The sequence below is a fragment of the Euprymna scolopes genome, chromosome 13 (genome assembly GCF_053919585.1).
Source record: "Euprymna scolopes isolate OS-2025 chromosome 13, ASM5391958v1, whole genome shotgun sequence".
Lineage (NCBI taxonomy): Eukaryota > Metazoa > Mollusca > Cephalopoda > Sepiida > Sepiolidae > Euprymna > Euprymna scolopes.
The window spans coordinates 72,925,777-72,950,545 of NC_136494.1; the positions used below are offsets into that span (position 1 = coordinate 72,925,777).

The window sequence follows — 24,769 nt, forward strand, 5'->3', positions numbered from 1 at the left end:
CGTTAAAATTGCAGTCGTTTTAAAACAATTATGTTTTCTTTCAAGAACGTTGAATATAGGCTGGGGAAAAAGTGAATTCGCACAATTTCGCGATATCAACGAAGCGTTTGGCCCAGGAACCACTACTGAATACACAGCACAATAGTGGTTTAAGAAATTTCGTAACGGCGACGAAAGTCTTGAAGATAATGAGCGTGGTGATCGGCCATCGAATATGTGACAACGATCAATTAAGAGCCTTAGTTGAAGCCAATCAACACACATTTGTTCGAGAACTTGCTTCTGAATTAGATGTAACATATACGACGATTTCCAAGCACTTAAGAGATAATCGAAAAACAATTAAACTTGATAAATGGGTGCTTCACGAATTGAACTACAGCCAAAATAACCGCCGTTATGAAGCGGAATCTTCGCTTATTTTACGCAACAAGAACAATCCGTTTCTGGACTAGGTTGTGACTTGCGATCAAAAGTGGGTCCTTTACGACAACTGCCAACACTCAGCTCAGTGGTGAGACGCCGACAAAGCTTCACGAAATTTCGCAAAGCCAGAGTTTCACTAAAAGAAGGTCATGCTCACTGTTTGATGGACTGCGACCGATCTCATCCATTAGTTTTTTTTTGAATGCAGACGAAACAATTACGGCAGACAAGTACTGTCGACAAAGGGATGAAATGCATCAGACATTTAACATGTATACATTCAATTTAGATTGAAACAGTAAACAATGAAGGAATGGATATCTTAAATCTAGTCTTTGACTAATCTTATTTTAGTTGAAAGCAATAAGAAATTATACCGGTAGGTAGGTATTTGCTTCCCCACGTAAGCAAAATTTGACACAAGGTCGGTTTTTATGTGAGGGGGGGAGGGAAAGGTGGGAGGGGGGAATGGTTTATATAGAGTTGCCACTACATAGCCCAACAACCAATTGCCACAAGGGTAATGGTCACAAAGTGCAGCATCCACGGGAAAAGATACTACACTTTGATCTCAGCCAAAACGCTGAACCGGTATCCTTAATAAGCTACATAACTACAAAACATGATTTTTGGGGTTAAGGTTGTGTGTTGAAATAAAACATTTTCAGTAGCGATAACTTTTCAATTTAAAACAAAAAGCATCTATCGCAGTTTTTAAAGAACTCTTTATATAGTAAGCAAGTTTATTCTCACTGATATTAGAAACTTGAACGATCCCTCACCAGCATTACGTTTATGTGTGTTAGTGAGAGGGGGGTTAGGACAAAATATTATTAGCTACCGTAATTTAATAGTACTGTCCGTTTCGTCGCTCCGCTATCATCGATTTATCTAATACCGATTTCTACTTACCAATAATACTTTCCAAAGCTAACTGAACTGTTTTATGTCTTATTTTTTTCTCATTTATATATATATATATATATATATATATATATATATATATATATATATATATATATATATATATATATAAGGTTCGAAACTGTCGACTGGTGTTAAACGTGACAACCTGCACTGAAGATTCCCGAAAGGGTGAAACACTAGTGTCTGTAAATATTTCATTATTATAGTAAAAAAAATAAATATTATGTCAGCACCTTTAAGAAACTCGTTTCTTATAGTTGAGCACTTTTAGTTGAATTAAGTCAGTCAATTTAGCTCTTATGCATAGATCATCGTATAACGATTAGATCGTTGTTACTGACGTAAGGAACATTTAAAAATAAAATGTTATTTCTCGCGGTTAATGGTAGCCGATTGGATACGGTCTTTGCTAATTGAGCCAGGTTCGAATCTGTCGACTGGTGTTAATCGTGACACCCTGCACTGAAGATTCCTGAAAGGATGAAACACTAGTATCTGTGGGTATTTAATTATTATAGTAAAAAATTAATTAATAGAAAAATGTGAGCATGAAAAATAATATGGTTATGCTTAAATATGGAAAAGAAAAATACTAGTTGTTAAAACTGGAAAAGAAAAGAACAAAAAAAAATATAATAAATTTATAACTTAAAATATTCCAGCATTAGGTATTGATTATATAATGTTATAAACTGAATTTTAAAAAATTCTTAATGCTGCAATAGTTTTAGTTATAAATTTATTATATTTTTTACTAAAATATCTTGTCCTTTTCTTTTCCAGTTTTAACAACTAGCCCTTTACTTTTCATGTTCGCATTTTTTATGTAATCCATGATTTTTCCAGGCCTTTCTTTGAAATATTATTTTCTTCTTGTGTCCATCTCATATTTATTGTTAACAATCTATAAAAAAAAAAATGATTACCGACTTCTTAAATTGACTAAACAAAAAACTAAATAAAAGACTCAATTCATATCTTTTTCTTTTTCATTCTTCTCTTCATTTGATTTTCTTCCGTTTTTCTATAGGGTGGACCGATAAAAATGTTCACCCTAAAAAGACGACATGATTCCATTTCCGTTCGATGACAACCGGTTTTCTTTTTTATTGCAGATCATCTACTAGTTGGCCAGTTCTGTACAAATCTCTAGAGTGATAAGAGCTATCTATCATGTCTGAAAGTGACAAAATGTTCAACGAGCAAGATCGAGGATGCGCTGTTGTACAACTCATGCTCTCTACCGATCCAAGTTATGACAACAGGACCATTGCCAGCACCCTCAGAATGCAAATACGGACGGTTCAACGCTTGAGGACATATCTCAATGCATCAGACGACCCACGGTTATGGTCTTTGGTGTGGTTTCAAGTGAGGGCCACATCATGCCACTTCACATCTTCGAAGTCGGCTTGAAAGTCAACACCAAAGTGTATCTGGCAGTGCTTAAGAGTGTGGTGATCCCTGATGCTATCTGGCAGACCCTGGGTGTGGCAGCAGGACTCGGCGCCGGTCCACAAGTTCAAAGAAACTCAAGCTTGGCTTCATAAGGAGTGCTACGATTTTGTACTTTTCTCTCGCTGGCCCGTTCTTCCCTCACCCAGAACCCGCTGTACTACAGTTTGGTCATATGTCGAGAACATTACCAACCTACCTCCTACAACATCAAAACCAGCCTGATTGTCGCCATCCGCTGAGTATTCGCCGAGCTCCCGCCGGCGCTTGTAGAAAAGACATTCTCCAAGTTCCGAACTTTTATCGAGGCAGTGATTGTAGCTGAAGGCGGCTAGATTGAATAGATATCAGCTTTATTGCATAATCAAGTTACCTGAATTGATTTTTTTTTCAATTAAAATTTTTAAATAAAGCTCCAGTGTTGTTTTTTTTAAGACGACAATTTTTTCGTTCCATCCTGTAACTTGTAATGTAATAGCACCAGCAACCTATTACAAGGAGATGAAACAAAGAGGACGCTCCCGATAATCCAATGGAAAATAGTACATGTAGAAATGTAGACGACCCGTGCAGATTATGGCTGAATAAGAGTTGAAATTCTAAACTTTAAAGCCCTTCAAAACCTATAAACTATAGAAGTTAAGTGGCAAACAAAATATATAAGAAATAATGTATTTTTAATGTGATTTATAGATAATATAAAGAAAGGGGACATAAATAGACGTTCGCTGAGAGTTTTCGCCAAGGTTTATTATATAAAACTTATAAAATTATTTAATATTTTATTTATTTGTACAGACTACTAGTTTGAAATATTTATATAGTAGATTAACCTATTATTAAATAAAACATAGAATATTTAGCTTTTCATAATAAATTGTAATAAGATTTCAAAATCTTATATTTCAACCCAAGTTAACCAAGATTTTAAAATCTTATATTTCAACCCAAGTTTAACCAAGATTAACATGAACCAAATATAGTATAAAACATTTAAGGACATATTGTATGCGTCGTTTTAGTGACAGGCTGTAGATTTTGAAAAGACTTGCGCCCTTTCCCTCTCATATCTAGCCTTCACAGCTGATTTGTTATTTCCGAAAATGAAAAACACGTGAACCTTTTGACATAAGTTAAGTAATGAAAAAAAACCTTCATTATAACTGTTTGAACCAGAATGGTTCTTTTCTTTTAAAAGTGTTTCTTTTCTTCTTTTCTTTTTTCTTTCTTTCTATTTTTCTACTTATTTCGACTTGTAATCGATTTCGATTTTCATTAAATGACTTGTCTCGAATAAAACCGGCAGTTTATTGTCACCTGACTATGCCTTTTAAGACTGAAACAGTAAATTTATTGTAGCGACTTATGGTAATTTTATTTACCGAAATCGAACAAAATAATATCTTGCTTTTTTAATTTACGACCTCGTAGAAATTCAATGTTTTTTACTTTTGGATATTTTTAACCTGGAATATATATATATATATATATATATATATATATATATATATATATATATATATATACATATATATACACACATATATATATACATATATATATATATATATATATATATATATATATATATATATATATATATATATATATGAAGTCATCCACATACAGTACTGTTTCACAGGATGGGAACACAACCGCCCAAATGAATGATAGTCGGAGCTTCTAACCGTTGATCTATTTTGCTGCTGCTATGCGGGCAGTGAATTAACAATGTTTTGACATTGTCCAAATACCTAAGCTCAATTTGATGACACAAAGATTATCGCTTATATGCTAATGGTAATTTGTATAGCACTTCCCACTTTGCTCAACCTAAGATAGGGAGCATTATAGTCATCCACATACAGTACTGTTTCGCTGTTTCACAGCTCAGTGTTTGGACGATTAAAATATATATATATATATATATATATATATATATATATATATATATATATATATATATATATTAGTGTTTGTACGACTAATCGGAAGTCAAAACAAAATCGGAACTTTCTGTGGTGTCAGAAGTGGTATTAAAATCGGAAAAATAACTTGAGCTTTATTTCTGATTCCAAAAACAAGTACTTTTAGTGTGTTTCCTTCTAGCAAAAATAAATGATGCAAACATAAAGTTGTTCAAGATTAAGGGGCACAGATTTGTAGGATGTAAATTCTAGTGATTCTCCCAGTCTAACTTTTTTACATTGTTCGATTACGGTTAGCAAAGTAAACATTCTAGGGTCCACTTGTTTACTCACTTATTAAACCTTTGCTTATCTATTGACTAATAGGTGAATCTGAAATTATTTCTTCTTTTTTGTTCCAATCAATTTCGCCGGCATTGGTTTGAAACTCTCGTTGTCTTGTCAACGATTTCTTCTGAAATAATTTGTTTTATTGCATGTTTCCTTTATATTTAAATGGAATATATACCTAAAAAAAAAAACTCACAATGAAATCTTGGATAAAATAGAGAAAACCATTTAGAAATTTATCAAATTAAAATATATATTATATCTACATTTAAACGTATCTCTACCTCTTTTAAAAGAGGAATGAAATCTGGGTGTTTACTTTTGTAACAAAACAAAAAAGAGATTAACAACAACTAAATGTAAGATACGTTGCTCTTCTACATAAGTTTAGTTGTGTTTTAACTTATTTTAAAAGGTTTTTAATCCAAAACAAATTTACATTTTATAACCGCTCTATATCAAAAACTATATAAAATACAAGTAAGAACCAACAATCGTTCGAAAATGTAATGTTCTATTTGTATTTTAATAATTTTTCGATTTTTAGAGCAATTAAGTTAAATAATATTAATGGTAAAAAAAATGTCAATATCCATAAAATGTTATAAGAGGCTGAAAATGATGATCATTTTAAGTTAAATTAATATACGAAACTGATTTCCTATTTGAAATTCTATAATAATTGTTTTTTATCTTCTTTCTACAAATTTTACGTTATTAATTATTCGGGAATGGTTAGAGGAATTCATGATTAATGGCTTTCAGTGCTATAATTAATATCCCTTCACATTCATATTCATGGAATCAAATGAAAGATCGGATTCTTCAAAGTGATCACAGAAATATTGCTTACTAGCAGGCCACCCTGCGTTGCCCGGTCGTAAAATACGCATAAATATTATATTTTAATTCATACAGAAACTGAGATATGTGCATGCAAGTATTATGGGTTTTTTTTTTCTAAACAGTTCACTTACTGTAAATAAAAAAAAATACTCGAAATGAGATCGAAACTCAAATTAAAAGTCAATGAATCAAGTAGGATAACCATTAGGCCAGCTTGATACGACTTTTAAACGTGTATTCAGACCTACTTATTCTTAACATACGGAATTTGTGATATGAACCATAAACGCATGCGCATTCGTGAAACGGTTGACAAACAGATAAAACTCCGATGGCCTCCGCGTACCAATTTTTCAATTTTGAGCCTTTAACAGCACGTTTACGCATGAAAACCAATTAAAAACTTTCCACGCCTCTGAATACCCAATATACTAAATTTCAAGTTTGTAGGTTAACAATTGAATAAGTATATAGTTTGAGAATTGTCCTCACGCACACATATTCTCACTTTTATATATATATAGAGAGAGAGAGATAGATAGATTTTAAATATCTCATAGATCCATTCAGAACAAAAAGGAATCTGAGAAACGTGGGAAATAAAGCAATAATATTAATTTAAATCCATATAAAAGAATGATGTAATCTATATTATTTTTATATTTCCTGTCTTTCTATCTTTCTGTCCGTTCCACGTATTTTGGAAACCACTGTTTTAATATTTTCAGTAATAAATAAAGAAATATCTTTATACATACGTCGGGGTGTTTATACACGAAGGGCCTTTAATAAGTTTCCAGACATTTTTTATATAAGCATTTAAAATAATCGTAGACTCTTTAACATTGAGTATGTTATTACTATACATCTTATGAGATGACTGGCCAATTATTGTGATTTCACGCTCAAATGAACAGCTACGGCAGGAATTGGAATACACCCTATTAAACCTGATTGTCAAAGTTAGAGAATTTCAAAATATGCAATCTGGACGTGAGGACACTTTAGAAGAACAATATAGCATAAAAGTATGTTTTAAACTTAGTAAAAATGAAACGTATACAATTCTTCAGACTGCTTTTGGATCACCTTGTATGAATGACCATCAGTTTTTGAGTGACATAATAGATTCCAAAAATGCAGGGAACAGGTAAGGGATGATTAGAGGTGTGGGAAAAGTAAGGATGTCAGAAAACCAGAGTTGATTAGCCAAATAAAGAATTTCGTGGACAAAAACCGTCGTGTAAAAATTACTACGTCGTTAATACATCATTTGATAATAAGTGTACAGTTAAATGTCAGTTTGGAAACTGTACACACAATTATTCGCGAGGAACTGAAGATGGGGAAGATTTGCGCGAGGTTTGTCTCAAGGATTCTCAGAGAAGATCAGATAGAAAGGCGTTATCATAACCAAGATGGGCATCAGGACAGCGCCTCGCCCTCCCTATTGTCTAAGTCTTGCTCCTCGTGATTTTTGGTTATTCACTAAGCTCATTAGCCTGATTAGATTAGAGACTGTCGTTATGAGACAATTGAGGAGATGGAAGAGGCTTTGATGAGGGTCTATGACACGCTCACATGAGGACTTATATGGGGCCTTCCAGAAGTTGTTGGAACGGCACAACAAGAGCATTGCAGCCGGAGGAACTTACTTCGAACGAGACTAGAGTTTCATGCGTGCACTATCAATAAAAGTGCCCATAGGAAAAAAAAAGTCTGTAAACTTATTGAAGACACCTCGCACGTGCATTTCTGGCGCTTCATCCTCGCCGTTTCATTTAGTTGTTCGCTGAGAGTTTTCTTCAAGGTTTTATTTGGAGATAATACTCACCGGAGAGAGAAATGAATGTCCCCTAAGTTAATTATTTACTTCTCAACCTAACTTTCGAACTTATAGGTAGCTGATACGGACAAAGATCGACGTAATATTTGTCTTATTCTTAAGTAATAGACAACAGGAAGTTATTGTCTCATTAAAATGAAGTTTCTTTCTTTCTTTGATATGTTTCATTTGTGAAATATGGATTAAATATAAAGTAATGATAAGTAAATGGATCTATGAAATAAGTGTGTTTTTCAAACAAACAATTTTATGTTGATTTCATGCATAATTTATAAACTTTGCTGTGAGAGAATAGAACAAAATATTAAGAAGTCAATGACGAAGATTCTCTCTACTACATATGTGGACTAATGGGAAATTAGCTGTACATACTTGGCGTTGCCCGGTCGAAACATATTGCCGGGCGAATGATTTAGTAACACACTATTTAAGATACTCCAAATATCTTAACGAATAAGTGGCTACATGTTGGATTTTGCGAAACATAAAACACATCCATCTTGGTTAATGAAAATCAAACGCGAACGTACTATTCGCCTAATATTACAAAGTTTTCTATATTATTGGTGGTGTCTCATTCGTACTGCTTCCGCATAGAGACTGACTGAAACCTTTTTGTTTCTCCCAACTTTGAAAACGTAACGTCATCCGTCATATCCTTATATTCACGTCTTGTCTACCGTTTTTGGCCTGCTGCCCACTGCCCCATCTTTACCTTACTTATCTTTGAAAACGATTCCGTTCTACAGATCTCGGTTACCATCATGCACTCATTGTGACCATTCTCAAAATTCACACTTGTTGACGTAATCAATATTGACGAAGGATCCCTTATATGTACCACTGTGTTGATCTTTCTCAAATTTGTATGGGCCTTTGTTATGATAAGGTGCAGCGAACTAAGTTTTATGATATCTGTTGGATACAAATGGAATTACTAGGAAGCAATACCGATTAGTCACCACAATCCAACGTTTTCTCTTGAAATTTTCTCAGACACTATTGGGTCGATCTGGCCGAGATTTTGTATGGACCTTTATTATATGTTGCAGCGAACTAAGTATTATGGTACTTATGATAGTATTCAATGCAAAAATGAACACAGATTTAACCACAATCAACAATCAATTCTAAGACAAGTTACAAATTTTGCCCGTTTTTTTTTTTAAGGTTTAAACATCCAATAACTTCTTTAATTCGAACCAACATTCTTACTTGATTGTAAAATTTAACAATGTTTCTGATTAGTAACGATATAGAAACGATTTGGAAATAATCTATTAACAATGTAGTAATGATTTATTAACGATATAGTACTGATTTATTAACGATGTAGTAATAATTTATTAACGATTTAGTAATAATTTTTTGACGATATAGTAATGATTTATTAACGATATAGTAATAATTAATTAACGATTAAGTAATAATTTTTGACGGTGTAGTAATGATTTATTAACGATGAAGTAATGATTTATTAACGATGTAGTAATGATTTATTAACGATATAGTAATAATTAATTAACGATATAGTAATGATTTATTAACGATGTAGTAATAATTTATTAACGATGTAGTAATAATTTATAAACGATGTAGTAATAATTTATTAACGATAGAGTAATAATTTATAAACGATGTAGTGATAATTTATTAACGATATAGTAATAATTTATTAACGATGTAGTAATGATTAATTAATGATTTAGTAATAATTTATTAACGATGTAGTGATAATTTAATAACGATTTAGTAATGATTTATTAACGATGCAGCAATGAATTATTAACGATGTAGTAAAAATTTATTAACGTTGTATTAATAATTTATATACGATATAGTAATGATTTATTAACGATGTAATAATAATTTATTGATGTAGTAATAATTTAATAACGTTGTGGTAATAATTTATTAACGATATAGTAATGATTTATTAAAGATTTAGTAATGATTTATTTACGATGTAGTAATGATTTATTAACGATGTAGTAATAATTTAAGAACGTGGTAGTAATAATTTATAAACGATGTAGTAATAATTTATTAACGATTTAGTAATGATTTATTAACGATATAGTCATAATTTATTACCGTTGTAGTAATAATTTATTAACGGTTTTGTAATAATTTATTAACGATGTAGTATTAATTTATTAACGATGTAGTAATAATTTTTAACGATATATTAATGATTTATTAACGATTTAGTAATAATTTATTAACGATATAGTAATAATTTATTAACGATGTAGAATTAGTTTATTGACGATATAGTAATAATTTATTAACGATTTAGTAATAATTAATTAACGATTTAGTAATGATTTATCACCGATGTATTAATGACTTATTAACTATGTAGTAATAATTTATTAACGATGTGCTAATAATTTATTAACGATTTAGGAATAATGTATTAACGATGAAGTAATAATGTATTAACGATATAGTAATAATTTATTAACGATTTAGAAATAATGTATTAACGATATAGTAATAATTTATTAACGATATAGTAATAATTTATTAACGATTTAGAAATAATATATTTACGATGTAGTAATAATTTATTAACGATATAGTAATAATTTATAAACGATTTAGAAATAATGTATTAACGATATAGTAATAATTTATTAACGATGTAGTAATAATTTATTAACGATTTAGAAATAATGTATTAACGATATAGTAATAATTTATTAACGATATAGTAATAATTTATTAACGATTTAGAAATAATGTATTAACGATATAGTAATAATTTATTAACGATGTAGTAATAATTTATTTACGATATAGTAATAATTTATTAACGATGTAGTAATAATTTATTAACGATGTAGTAATAATTTATTAACGATATAGTAATAATTTATTAACGATATAGTAATAATTTAGTAAGGATTTAGAAATAATATATTAACGATGTAGCAATAATTTATTAACGATTTAGAAATAATGTATAAACGATGTAGTAATAATTTATTAACGATTTAGTAATGATTTATAAACTATTTAGTAATAATGTATTAACGATGTAGTAATAATTTATTAACGATTTAGAAATAATGTATAAACGATGTAGCAATAATTTATTAACGATTTAGACATTATGTATAAACGATGTAGTAATAATTTATTAACGATTTAGTAATGATTTATAAACTATTTAGTAATAATGTATTAACGATGTAGTAATAATTTATTAACGATTTAGAAATAATGTATTAACGATGAAGTAATAATTTATTAACGATTTAGAAATAATGTATAAACGATATAGTAATAATTTATTAACGATTTAGACATTATGTATAAACGATGTAGTAATAATTTATTAACGATTTAGTAATGATTTATAAACTATTTCGTAATAATGTATTAACGATTTAGTAATAATTTATTAACGATTTAGAAATAATGTATTAACGATGTAGTAATAATTTATTAACGATTTAGAAATAATGTATTAACGATGTAGTAATAATTTATTAACGATTTAGAAATAATGTATAAATATGTAACAATAACGTATTAACGATTTAGTAATTATTTATTAACGATTTAGTAATGATTTATAAACTATTTAGTAATAATGTATTAACGATATAGTAATAATTTATTGACGATTTAGAAATAATGTATTAACGATGTAGTAATAATTTATTAACGATTTAGTAATGATTTATAAACTATTTAGTAATAATGTATTAACGATGTAGTAATAATTAATTTACGATTTAGAAATAATGTATTAACGATGTAGCAATAATTTATTAACGATTTAGATATAATGTATAAACGATGTAGTAATAATTTATTAACGATTTAGTAATGATTTATAAACTATTTAGTAATAATGTATTAACGATGTAGTAATAATTTATTAACGATTTAGAAATAATGTATTAACGATGTAGTAATAATTTATTAACGATTTAGAAATAATGTATAAACGATGTAGTAATAATTTATTAACGATTTAGTAATAATTTATAAACTATTTAGTAATAATGTATTAACGATATAGTAATAATTAATTTACGATTTAGAAATAATGTATTAACGATGTAGCAATAATTTATTAACGATTTAGATATAATGTATAAACGATGTAGTAATAATTTATTAACGATTTAGTAATGATTTATGAACTATTTAGTAATAATGTATTAACGATGTAGGAATAATTTATTAACGATTTAGAAATAATGTATTAACGATGTAGCAATTATTTATTAACGATTTAGAAATAATGTATAAACGTGTAGTAATAATTTATTAACGATTTAGTAATGATTTATAAACTATTTAGTAATAATGTATTAACGATGTAGTAATAATTTATAAACGATTTAGAAATAATGTATTAACGATGTAGTAATAATTTATTAACGATTTAGAAATAATGTATAAACGATGTAGTAATAATTTATTAACGATTTAGTAATGATTTATAAACTATTTAGTAATAATGTATTAACGATTTAGTAATAATTTATTAACGATTTAGAAATAATGTATTAACGATGTAGTAATCATTTGATCGTCAACATCTAGAGAACTAATGCTAAGAACTTAGTGTGGATAATCACTATTAACATCTGAACATGTGGCGCACCGAAGAAATGCTTTACAAGGTCACATCACTCGTAACCATTAAACTTTTCACCGTCTCCAGTTTCTTAATGAAAGTAGGAATGTGTTTTAAATACTATAAAGACCCAAGGTATACGGTAGAAGTAATTTGGAAATGGTTAAAGGAATTCATGATTAATGGCAGTCAGTGTTATAATCAATTTCCCGATATAGCATTTATATTTATTAGATCAAATAAAAGTTCGGATTCTTCTAAGTGGTCACAGAAAAATTCCTTATTTGATATATTATAGATCCATTCAGACTAAAAGGAGTTTTAGAAAACGAATCTTTCGTGGAAAATGAACCAATGATATTGATTTTAAACCATATAAGGTAATGATATAATTTGTATCTATATATATTTCTCTTAGTTCACTCATCTATCTGTCTGACTGTTCCACTTTTACTCGGAAACTACTGGGCCGATCTTGCTTCATTACAATAAACAAATCAGATAAAGTGGTCCGTTCAAGGACTACCCAACGATATTGAAATCGTTATACAATAACATAATTTGTATATCTATGTAATTATAAAACCCAAATGATCTTGTAACGATATATGTACCCCACTTTCCGGTTTACGACATCCAGTTGCGCATGCGCGCATGACCTATGCGCTGAAATATGAACGTTATTATTTCGAAATTAGTATTTAACATGGGAAGAGTGGGGTTTTAAATTAAAGAAAAACAAAAGAACAATTGGGACGCTGAAATATTAACGTTATTATTTCGAAATTAGTATTTATCATGGGAAGAGTGGGGTTTTAAATTAAAGAAAAACAAAAGAACAATTGGGACGCTGAAATATTAACGTTATTATTTCGAAATTATTATTTAACATAGGAAGAGTGGGGTTTTAAATTAAAAAAAAACAAAAGAACAATTGGGACGCTGAAATATTAACGTTATTATTTCGAAATTATTATTTATCATGGGAAGAGTGGGGTTTAAATTTTAAAAAAACAAAAGAACAATTGGGACGCTGAAATATTAACGTTTTTATTTCGAAATTATTATTCATCATGGGAAGAGTGGGGTTTTAAATTTAAAAAAAAACAAAAGAACAATTGGGACGCTGAAATATTAACGTTATCATTTCGAAATTATTATTTATCATGGGAAGAGTGGGGTTTAAATTTAAAAAAAAAACAAAAGAACAATTGGGACGTTTAAATATTAACGTTATTATTTCGAAATTATTATTTATCATGGGAAGAGTGGGGTTTTAAATTTGAAAAAAAAAACAAAAGAAAATTGGGGCGCTTAAATATTAACGTTATCATTTCGAAATTATTATTTATCATGGGAAGAGTGGGGTTTAAAATTTTTAAAAAAACAAAAGAACAATTGGGACGCTGAAATATTAACGTTATCATTTCGAAATTATTATTTACCATGGGAAGAGTTGGGTTTTAAATAACAAAAAACAAAAGAACTATTGGGACGCTGAAATATTAACGTTATTATTTCGAAGTTATTATTTAACATGGGAAGAGTGGGGTTTTAAATAAAAAAAACAAAAGAACAATTGGGACGCTGAAATATTAACGTTATTATTTCGAAATTATTATTTAACATGGGAAGAGTGGGGTTTTAAATAAAAAAAACATCAGAACAATTGGGACGCTGAAATATTAACGTTATTATTTCGAAATTATTATTTAACATGGGAATAGTGGGGTTTAAAATAACTTAAACATAATACAGAAATGAACGATGTAAAAAAAGCAGATCTATCAAAATTTGAATTTAACTATAATAAGTATTATGGTATCTGTTCAGTGCACATTTACCTATAAGTATGGCCAACCACTTATAATTCAGTAACTGTACTTTTTTTTCAAAAATAATCAATTATAATAAACAGAACGATTCATAGAAATCTACATTCTATCTATATTCTTTTTTCATGTTAATATACTTTCATAGAAATATTTCTCTTATGTCAAAAACAAAAATATTTCTTTACGTCACAAGTGCCACGCTCATACATGAATTCCATAGCTAATATAACATACTGACCCAACGGGTCACGGGTAGTCTAGTATTGTTATTTTATTCTGACTACCATTCTTTTCTTGGTTGTTACTTTTACAACGTTTCGCCCACGTTGCCTCCAACCTCCAGGTTCATCGTTTCTAACATGGGAATTTGTAGGTTGAACTCGGAAACCTATATGGAATTTCGAAATTGAATCCTTTATTTAAAATTAAATTTTAAGAATAGATTTTTCTAGTTTGGTCCACCATGACTGTGATGCAGTGTTATGATATTAGTGTGTTATTCTTAGCTAGCATCGCCTGTAGCATTGACTAAACCTTAAACCTCTAGAGAGCTGTCACTGTGAATACACACCTTGGACACATGAATATATGAATATGATTAAGGATTAAAGTTAAATTTCTGTAGATTAAAATATACGTAAAGATACACTCAATCTAAGAATTAATTGTTTGAAACAAGGAATATAACTGTTAAATACCTTTCAAATAACGTCTTTCAATATATGTGCTGATAAGCAAAATATATGTTTATTCACAGCTAACAATTTTGCTAACTGCATTTCATTTCCTCTGGTGATATGAGCCATTATTGAAAATCCATGGATTAAGGTAATCAATATATTTATTCCGTATATTCCATGTTTCAAACAATACATTCTTAACGTGAATATATTTTTATGTATATTTTAATCTCTAGAATTAACCTTTAATATTTAAACATATATTTTGCTCTATTTTTATATATTGAGCTTTACCTTTTTGGCTAGGATCGTCTTGAAAATAGTATCTCACTGTAATATTCAATAAGAAAATTCACTTGATTATCTAATCTGTGATTTAACTCATTTATATATATATATATATATATATATATATATATATTTGTCTTTACATAAGCAGTAGTTTGTTGCTACACAGTTATGAGCATGTTTCGGTCTACTAGTATTTACTAACAAGAGACCTCATCAGGCAACCTTGCAACAATCAGGTTGCCTGATGAGGTCTCTAGTTAGTAAATACTAGTGGACCAAAACATGCTCATAACTGTGTAGCAACAAACTACTGCTTATGTAAAGACAAATGTTACTTGCTCTACTTCTGTATTGAGAACTCTTGTATGACCCTCGTTATATTTCATTGGTTACCCTACCTTTGGAAAATAGCAACCTCAAATAATATATATATATATATATATATATATATATATATATATATATATATATATATATATATATATATATATATATATATATATATATACACTAGCAAAAGTACCCGTCGTTGACTTGGTTCAAAAACAGCCTAGAGAAAATAGACTCTGATTTATGAAAAGGAAGGGTTGTAAAGAGATAGTTTCGAATTTGGGGTATCAAAACCAAAGCAAAATATGATGAAAGTAAAAATAAAATAGATACACCCCATAATTTATTATACCATACCTGTTCACATTGAAACACTTATCACAATATTCTGCGGATCTATATGAAAAAAACCTTGTTAAACTTTATGACATATTTACATTCTATGGAGGTCAGGTGCGAACGAACATCCCATAATTTTATTATACCATATTTCTTCAAACTGAAACATAATTATCAAAGTATACTTACGCAGATATATATGAAAAGTCTTTATTAAAGTTTGTGCTTATTTCCATTCTATGGAGGCCATGCGCGAATGCAGACCCCACAATTTTATTATACCATCCCTATTTAAGTTAAAACATACTTATCAAAGTATTATTATATACGTCTATATCAAAAACACTTGTAATGTTTTTTTTTATTTTTTTATTTTTTATTTCCATACTTTGTGCACCAGGCGCGTACGCAGACCCCACAATATTTATGAATCATCATTATGCCAGATCAAACATACCCATTCCTGTGTCTCGATACATCTTCTATCATTATATGTAATCAGTTTTTTTAAAATAGTCAACCATATAGGAGCCTATTCGTGACCAGACACACACACACACACACACACACACACACACAGACGTCACGCTTTATATATATATATATATATATATATATATATATATACGTGTGTGTGTGTTTATTTTCGATCCTTATATCTCTGTAGTAATTATTTATTTTGATTTCATTGTTGGAAGAGCGTGATTAGCATTTTTTATAAACTCTATATTATGTCTAGTTTCTTTCTTTTTGCTTTATTTATTTATCATTATTTCGTTATAATATTAAAACTTTTTCATTTGATACTCTTAAAATTTTCATGTATTTTGTTTAGTCGGACTCATTTGAATCTGACTCTTGTTTAAATGTCTGCATTTTACTAAAAAAAAAAAGCCGTGCCTTTTCTTTTGGAAGCTGTGCTTTTGTTAAAAGTGTATTATCTGATAGTTTTACTATAGCGTGAAATCATAAAAGAAACACCCGCATTTAGCGTAATCAAAAGACAGTGTTATTGTGTTGAAGAAACAGTAAAAGATAATAAACCATATTTATGGCATATTGGTGCCTGGAAAACTCGTACATGGAAAACTCGTACCCGGAAAACTCGTCCCTTTTTGCTAGGTAGGAAAACTGGTTCCTCATTGAATAAATATAGATTGAAAACACATTTTATGTCTGTTCTTGAAGGAGATGTTGTTTTTAAAGTCGACTACGCATCCCCATAATATTTTTTTTAATTATTTTTAACTCTCGCTTTAATATTATATCATATTAGAACCATGTATCTATATACATATATATGTGGGATATGTGTGTGTGTGTGTGCGTGTGTGTGCGTGCGTGCTATGGGGACTTACCCATTCGCTAATTATGGACTTTTCTAATTATTATAAAAACCCGAGGGTTAATACTCTCGGGCGAAATTATTGCGACTATGAATCGAAAGGTTCGACAATCAGTTCGACAGAAACTGGGCCATTTCGGTGGCGTTTTTGCTGTCAGAGTGATACAAATGTTCGTTGTAGTCCTATGACATCTACCCTCCCAGGCCTTGCCCTCCAGCTTTCGGGGGGATAAATTTTATCGCTTGTTGTCTAAGACGCTCTCACCGGGGAATGCCGACGAGTTGACTCAGACTTATTTTTGCAGGCCTCTTGGGGCGCTGGCTCATTTTCTTAACTTCTGACTTTGTGTCTCATCCCCTTCACTGTGGGATAGAGGTAAATACCGGAAATATCGTGAGACTACAGACAACAATCTGTAAATATCGACAATATTTATTTGTAAACACTTTCTTGTACAATATATTCGTTTTGTCTAAACTTTCTTTTCGCGTCTTTCTTATAACCCGTTCCTAATACGAAAGCAACGACGAGGATTCAAGAATCTACGAGGGAAACCCGAACTTTTAAATACTCCAATGTTTCAACAAAAACGGTCGACAAGAATTCGAGAACATAAATTTAAAATAAGTCAGCATTTTACAACAACTGGCAACAAGGTATTCGACGAAACAACGTGGTACCAAAAGGACCCGATTCAGCAACATCGACCTTGCGACAAAGTATTCGAATGGGCAGATAGTGTTCCAAAAACACTAAACCCCTAGCAACGTATCATATGAAGAGTCGGTACCGTAGAAACGTTTCAATGTAGAAACGTCAGAATGTTGCACTGAATACCTAATTCGCAGAAACTACCTTTGAAAGTTACACCATCTCTCAATTCACAGCACCAAGTAAAAACTCAAATGTAATTGTTCAACGAAAACCATTAATAAATGAAAAATTCATAAGTTGATCTTTTCTGTTAAACTAAAATGTGACTTCTCGGGATTTCGCTCTTTTCCTCTTTGGGTTTTCTCGCAAAGAGAAAAGTAAATGTTGCAACAAAATGAACTTCATTTTAACTATATTCTTCCAAGGTAAAAAGAAAACACAGACATTAATTCATTTTTTCCCAATATCTACATTGTGTTAATCTATACTATTAATAAAATTCTAAATGTTTATTTATTTATTTATGTGTGTGCGTGTGTGGGGGGGGTATACAAATAAAACTTTCGAACGGATGCACCGAATTGAAAAATTCTTTTTTTCCCTGAAAGGAGTGAGTCCCTAGATTGTCCTTATCTGTATATGGCTCGTAACGAACAACGCCAATTCACACAAAAAGCCCGAAATAAAGGTTTTGGGGCCATTTCGTGCAATTGTCGAAAAAGTTACTGCCCATGTCAACGGAATTTAGCACTGTATACATGTACTGATGTTGGGTGTACTCGATTTTGTGTTTGAGTCGGCGTTGTGTGTGCCGACGCGGCGCTGCCGCTAGTCGTTAATAAAAGAAAAGGAGACTACGTGTAAAATCTGAAAGTATTTTTCACATTCATTTATTTATTGCAGACGGAAGAATCAATACAGTTATAATCTTATTGAATTAATTGGAATGCTTCTTGAGATTAGTATTATTATTAATTTATTTATTGCGGGCTATTATCTTCATCTTTTTTAGTTGTTGTTTTCACGACGTTTCGGCCAACTATTCCTCTGGCCTTCGAATCTCCTTTCTGCATTCTCAGCAATTACTGCCTACCATAGTCGTTTTCGTTTCACCGCGTTTTGGCCAACTAAGCCTCTGGCCTGCTTTGAGTAGGATTGAAACCGCTATCTTCAGACAATGCTCACCTAGAACCGTAGAGATACAGCGCCCCGTTCCACTGCGATCGAGGTTGGATTTTTTGGTCTTATAAATTCACATTTTATACCTGATCTTTCATGATCGGGTCTGTATCAAATGGTATATATATATATATATATATATATATATATATATATATATATATATATATATATATATATATATATATATATATATATATTATTTCATTAATTGGAATGTTTATTGAGATGAGTTTTATTTATTCATTTATTTATTGCGGACTATTATCTTCACAACGTTTCGGCCAACTATTCCTCTGGCCTTCGTCAGGTGGTAACCACAACGGGATAGAAACTCCGAATCTCCAAATTGCATTCTCAGCAATTACTGCCTTCCATAATTGTTTTCGTCTCATCACGTTTTGGTCAACTAAGACTTTGGCCGGCTTTTGGTAGGATTGAAACCGCTATCTTCAGACAATGCTCACCTGGAACTTATATCGCGGTTACCGCAATAAATAAAGAATAAATAATACTCATCTCAATAAACATTGCCTTAGTGTTTCAATTGTATGCGTTAGTTTTTTTTTGTTTTTTTTAATGCCTCATTTTTAACTTGATCGAAGAAAAGGTGTAGATATAGCGGTGCAAGATCATGAGAAATAGGAGCCTTATGCCTTACATAAAATACCGGACGATAGTAAAAAATCGATTACACACGCATCAAGCTCTCTGCTCCCGGCAGAAAAAACACTATTCACACATCGAGAAAGAATTTCTTGCTATTATCTTCGCACTTACAACGTTCTACCGATATTTACACGATTCTTTATACTACATACCAACCATAACCCTCTAATCATCATATTTGGGTTAAAGAAAGGGTTACCTGTCTACAGACCACACTGCTGAGGTGATGCACTATTCTGATGCATTACAATTTCAAGTTAAATTACCTATCCTCCAAGCAGATTGGACATGCAAACGGTCTTTCAAGATGGTCCCGAGGCAGAGTGAATCTCTTGAGAACTCGGTAATTGCTTCATTACGCGAAATCCTTAATTAAACTGAATTTATTTGGACCAAGTTGTTATTGTAGCAATAATTGCTTTCTTAGAGGAATTAAAACAAAGTAAAATACTATCAAAACATTCTGGTCACACTACATGAAATTAAACGAACGTGAAGCACAAAAAGATGAATTTATTAGTGCTACAAAACAGAAAATTACAATTAAAGGCCATGAATACAGGGCATATTTTATGTGTGATGATATCCTACTATACAGCGAGAGGATCGTCATACTAAAAGCATTACAAAAAAGGATAATGAAAAGTTTTTATATGGATCACCCAGGAATAAATAGAAGAGTTTCATGCATAGTTACATAAATTAGCCGGTGATGAATAAAGACACCAAAAACATGGTTGACTCATGCAAGGATTGTACCTTGACGGCAAAGTCACCTCTAATCACTTTTAATTCATAGCCCAAAACAGACCAACCCTGGTCTAGAAATCATATAGATTTTGCGGGGCCATGGACGATTGTTGTTACCTAATTGTGGTTGACAGCTATAACAAAAAGGCAAGAAGTGCTCAGATGTAAGAGAACAACTACAGAGCTATCAGGTTGTTACATAAGTTCCCGCCGTTTCATAAAAATAATTCTGTTCTAAAACATGCTTTGATGTTTCGAAAAGTGCTCTATATCATTAGAAAGCATGTATTATGTTCTACAAGATAATGGTCATCGTTATTCGTTAATATAACTTTTAAATGGATTGTCAAGTAAATAAATAAAAATAACATTTTCGGCACCTCCTTTTCGCCTTTAATCAAGGTCAAAAAGCGAGTGAAGTGACTGAGGATGTGCCGTATTTGTAGAAAACGCTATAGCTGAGTGAACTGTTTCAGATTGGATTATCAGATTCAAGTACGTAATTTTGACTTCAATAACGCTTTTTGTTCCAGAAGGCCCAATCAAGATAGACGCAGACTAACTCAGGGTTCTCTTGTAGGAAGATGGCCACCAGACATGAAGAGAATTAGGTGAAAATATGAAGTGTGATTTTGCGACATTTTCACGCCATCTTTAGTTGATGGGATTCACACAAAAACTTGGAGATTGTGTCCCACACGAACTTACTTTTGCTGTTAAAAGTTTTATTTACTTTTAAAAAAATCAGCGGGAACTTATGAAACAATCTAATAGTTATTAATTTCCCGAAGCATTCTTTTCCCGATTTGGAATTGTCGACTACTTAGTAAGTGACTATACGACTCAATTTACGTCCACGTATTTTAAGGAGCTCTGTGAAACGTTCTAAATTGACTATGTCACAATTTCCTAGTACCACTCGCGATCTAACGAGATGGAACGCTTCATCGACATGTTAAAACGAACACTCAAGAAAGTATGCGGCACACCTAGAGAAACAGCTTCTACGAATCTATAAGATCACACCTAACGCTTATATATCCCATCAGCATTATTTTCAGCAGAGAATATATTTTAGCGGAAGGTAAGATTGTATTTAAACAACTATTACTAAATCAAACAAAATTCAGGACCGCTATTGTGACTAAGAGTCACTATGACCAAAGAGAAAAGTTTTCTACAAAACATACAAAAAATAACACGTCTTTCTGCAAACTGGGCACAATAGACAAAATAATCTCAAATACAGTGATTATTTATTAATTTACTTATTGCGGACTATTATTATGAGGATAATAGTCCGCAATAGATAAATTAATAAATAATACTCATCTACATGATGAATTCTAATAAACTAATATATAAGGTGTATATTATTCAGCGTCCTTAATTCACCGATCAACGAGACCTGAATCAGATAAGAAAGCGTTCGTTAGATCATCGAAACTATGCACGTCATGAAGAAGAGATAAGTAAGACAAAATATGACACTTCAGACATCGAATCAAACAAAGTTCCAGAACGCCGCCGATAAGGTAACGGAAATTCGCATATCTTTTTACTATCGATCTAAAAAAATAATAGTACACTTTATGGAGTAAAGCCTTAGGAGGAAGGTGTTATGGGGACTTACCTGTTCACTTATAATGAACTCTTCTGTCCATTATAAAAACTCGAGAGTTAAATCTGGCCACCTAACGCGAGGAATGTCTTACTAAACAGTCGGTAAATAGCGACAAACTTTCTTTGTATTCACTTTCTTGTACTATATATTCTTTCTCCCTAAACCTGTTGTTCGCGTCTCTCTTTATGGCGCTTTCATAGAGACACAACAATATATATATATATATATATATATGTGTGTGTGTGTGTGTGTGTGTGTGTGTGTGTGTGTGTGTTTGTGTGTGTGTGTGTGTGTGTACATTAAAGTAAAGTCTTTAAAAGGATAAGTGGAGTCATTATTAAAATTAAGAGGAAGATCAATGGGGGGGGGGACTAAAAAATTAGACGGGAGAAAAAAATAGTCAAAAAACTATTCGACTATAAAAAAAAAGAACCCCGAGGAACCTTTCGTCCGACCCTTTTCAAGAGATGACGTCGGTAGCGATTGATATGAATAAAAAAATGCACATAACTGAAAATGGAGGCGAGGGAAGGAGTAAAACCAAAAAATAGAACTACACGGGGAAAATTAAAGGAATGATTCACCCGTGATATATCGTCCATATTTCAGAACCCTGAGCGGGGAAAAACAAGGCCGATAGCCATTAGTCGCGTGCTCTCGTGTAATGAATGAATGCGTGAATGTAGGATTGACATGAAATTCTTAAAGATAAACTAAAATGACCGAAAAATGGGCTGAAATGACTTAAATAAATAAAAAGTAAATAACTTAGAATGATTTTAATGAACTTAAGGATGGATTGAATGACCTTAAGAATGGCTTGAATGCTTAAAAAAATAACTTGAATCCTTCAAAAAACAACTCGAATGATCTAGTGAATGACTTGAAGGGCTTTGAGACTGACTGGTTGTAAAGTGGGTGATCATTTTACATTAAATGAATACAGAAAAGTGATCCCCCACTTTATATCACAAAGTTACAAACATAAGTACAGCATGTAGTAAGAAAAGATACTACACTTTGATCTTGGCCAAAAGGCCAAGAAAAGCTGTATTTATTTGCTCCCGCACCGAACAAATTAGGCACAAGGCCGATTTTTGATGTGAGGAGTGAAGGGGAAATGGGGACCAACTCCCCGGGGAGTAGGGGAGCTGGATAGTGACAATTGGTATGAAGGGTTGCCCCTACATTGACCAAGGAGTATTTATTTGCTTCCCCATTGAGCAACTTAGGCACAAGGCCGTTTTTAATGTGGAGAGAGAGGGAGGGTGGAGGGAAAAGGGGACCAGCTCCCGATGGGTGGGAAATGGGAGCTGGATAGTGACAATTGGTATGAAGGGTTGCCCCTACATTGACCAAGGTCTGATATGTGGGGTTACCCGCACATATGGTGTTTGCTTGCAGTATGTATTTATTTGCTTCCCCACTGAGCAAATTAGGCACAAGGCCGTTTTTTAATGTGGAGAGGGAGGGAAAAGGGGGACCAGCTCCCAAGAGGTGGGAAATGGGAGCTGGATAGTAACTGTTGGAATGAAGGGTTGCCCCTACATTGACACAGGTCTGATATGTGGGGTTACCCCCACATATGGTCCTTGCTTGCAGTATCTGTCGGAACAGATACGGTATTTATTTGCTCCCCCACTGAGCAAATTAGCCACAAGGCCGATTTTTAATGTGAGGAGTGGAGTGGAAATGGGGACCAACTCCCCGGGGAGTAGGGAGCTGGATAGTGACAATTGGTATGAAGGGTTGCTCCTACATTGACCAAGGTCTTATATGTGGGGTCGCCCCCACGTAGGGTCATTGCTTGCAGTATCTGTCGGAACAGATACCACACTTTGAGGTATTTATTTGCTCCCCCACTGAGCAAATTAGGCACAAGGCCGATTTTTAAGTGAGGAGTGAAGGGGAAATGGGGACAGCTCCCCGGGGAGTAGGGGAGCTGGATAGTGACAATTGGTATGAAGCCTTGCCCCTACATTGACCAAGGTCTTATATGTGGGGTCGCCCCCACATATGGTCTTTGCTTGCAGTATCTGCCGGAACAGATACTACATTTTGATCTTGGCCCGCAGAAAAAAAAGCTAAGAACTGCATCTATTAACAACAGACCTTTGATCTTAACCAAAAGGAGAAAGCACAAAAGTGTTATGGACAGACCGACCGACAGACCGATCGACAGACCGATCGAGCGACGACGGAGTGACTTATAGAGTCGCTTGCACGTGACTAAAAATAACTTGTCTGCAAATAAGTGCAGACACAAGAAATATTGACGCAATGTAGGCATTTTTGTTGTTGTTGTTGTTGTTGTTGTTGTTGTTGTTAATTAGAAATCTTTAAAAGGTCGAATTTATGCGACAGCTCCTTTTGTCTGCGCATTAATACACTTACGGCTTACAAAATACTGAGATGCTGTTTGGAACGGGCCTTGTGTACAATGCGAAAACAGCCACCCGAATATGCTTCATAGCATGCTTTATTGTCATACAAGTGCGTGCCAATTGATGACTCATAAATTGGTGAGCGCCCGGATGTGGTCCGTAAACGCCCGGATATGTTGTGTGAACGCCCGGATGTGTTCAACAATGTGTTTATTCCAGACCCTTGGAACTTTCAAAAACACGCAGAGACATTCTGTGCCAATCTGTCCCCCAGATGTTGAAATGTACGACCCACATAGTCAGCATCACACTACCATTTAAATTGGTATA

At 32.1% G+C, this 24,769-nt stretch overlaps 1 protein-coding gene and 1 pseudogene across 1 annotated transcript in view; both read right to left on the reverse strand.

The window, feature by feature from the left end:
- LOC145292069 (corticotropin-releasing factor receptor 1-like) overlaps window positions 1–24,769 on the reverse strand; it is a 670,744-nt gene that overhangs the window by 552,150 nt on the left and 93,825 nt on the right. The gene's annotated exons all lie outside the window — the stretch shown is intronic.
- Window positions 22,920–23,105, reverse strand: LOC145292506 (U2 spliceosomal RNA; annotated as a pseudogene).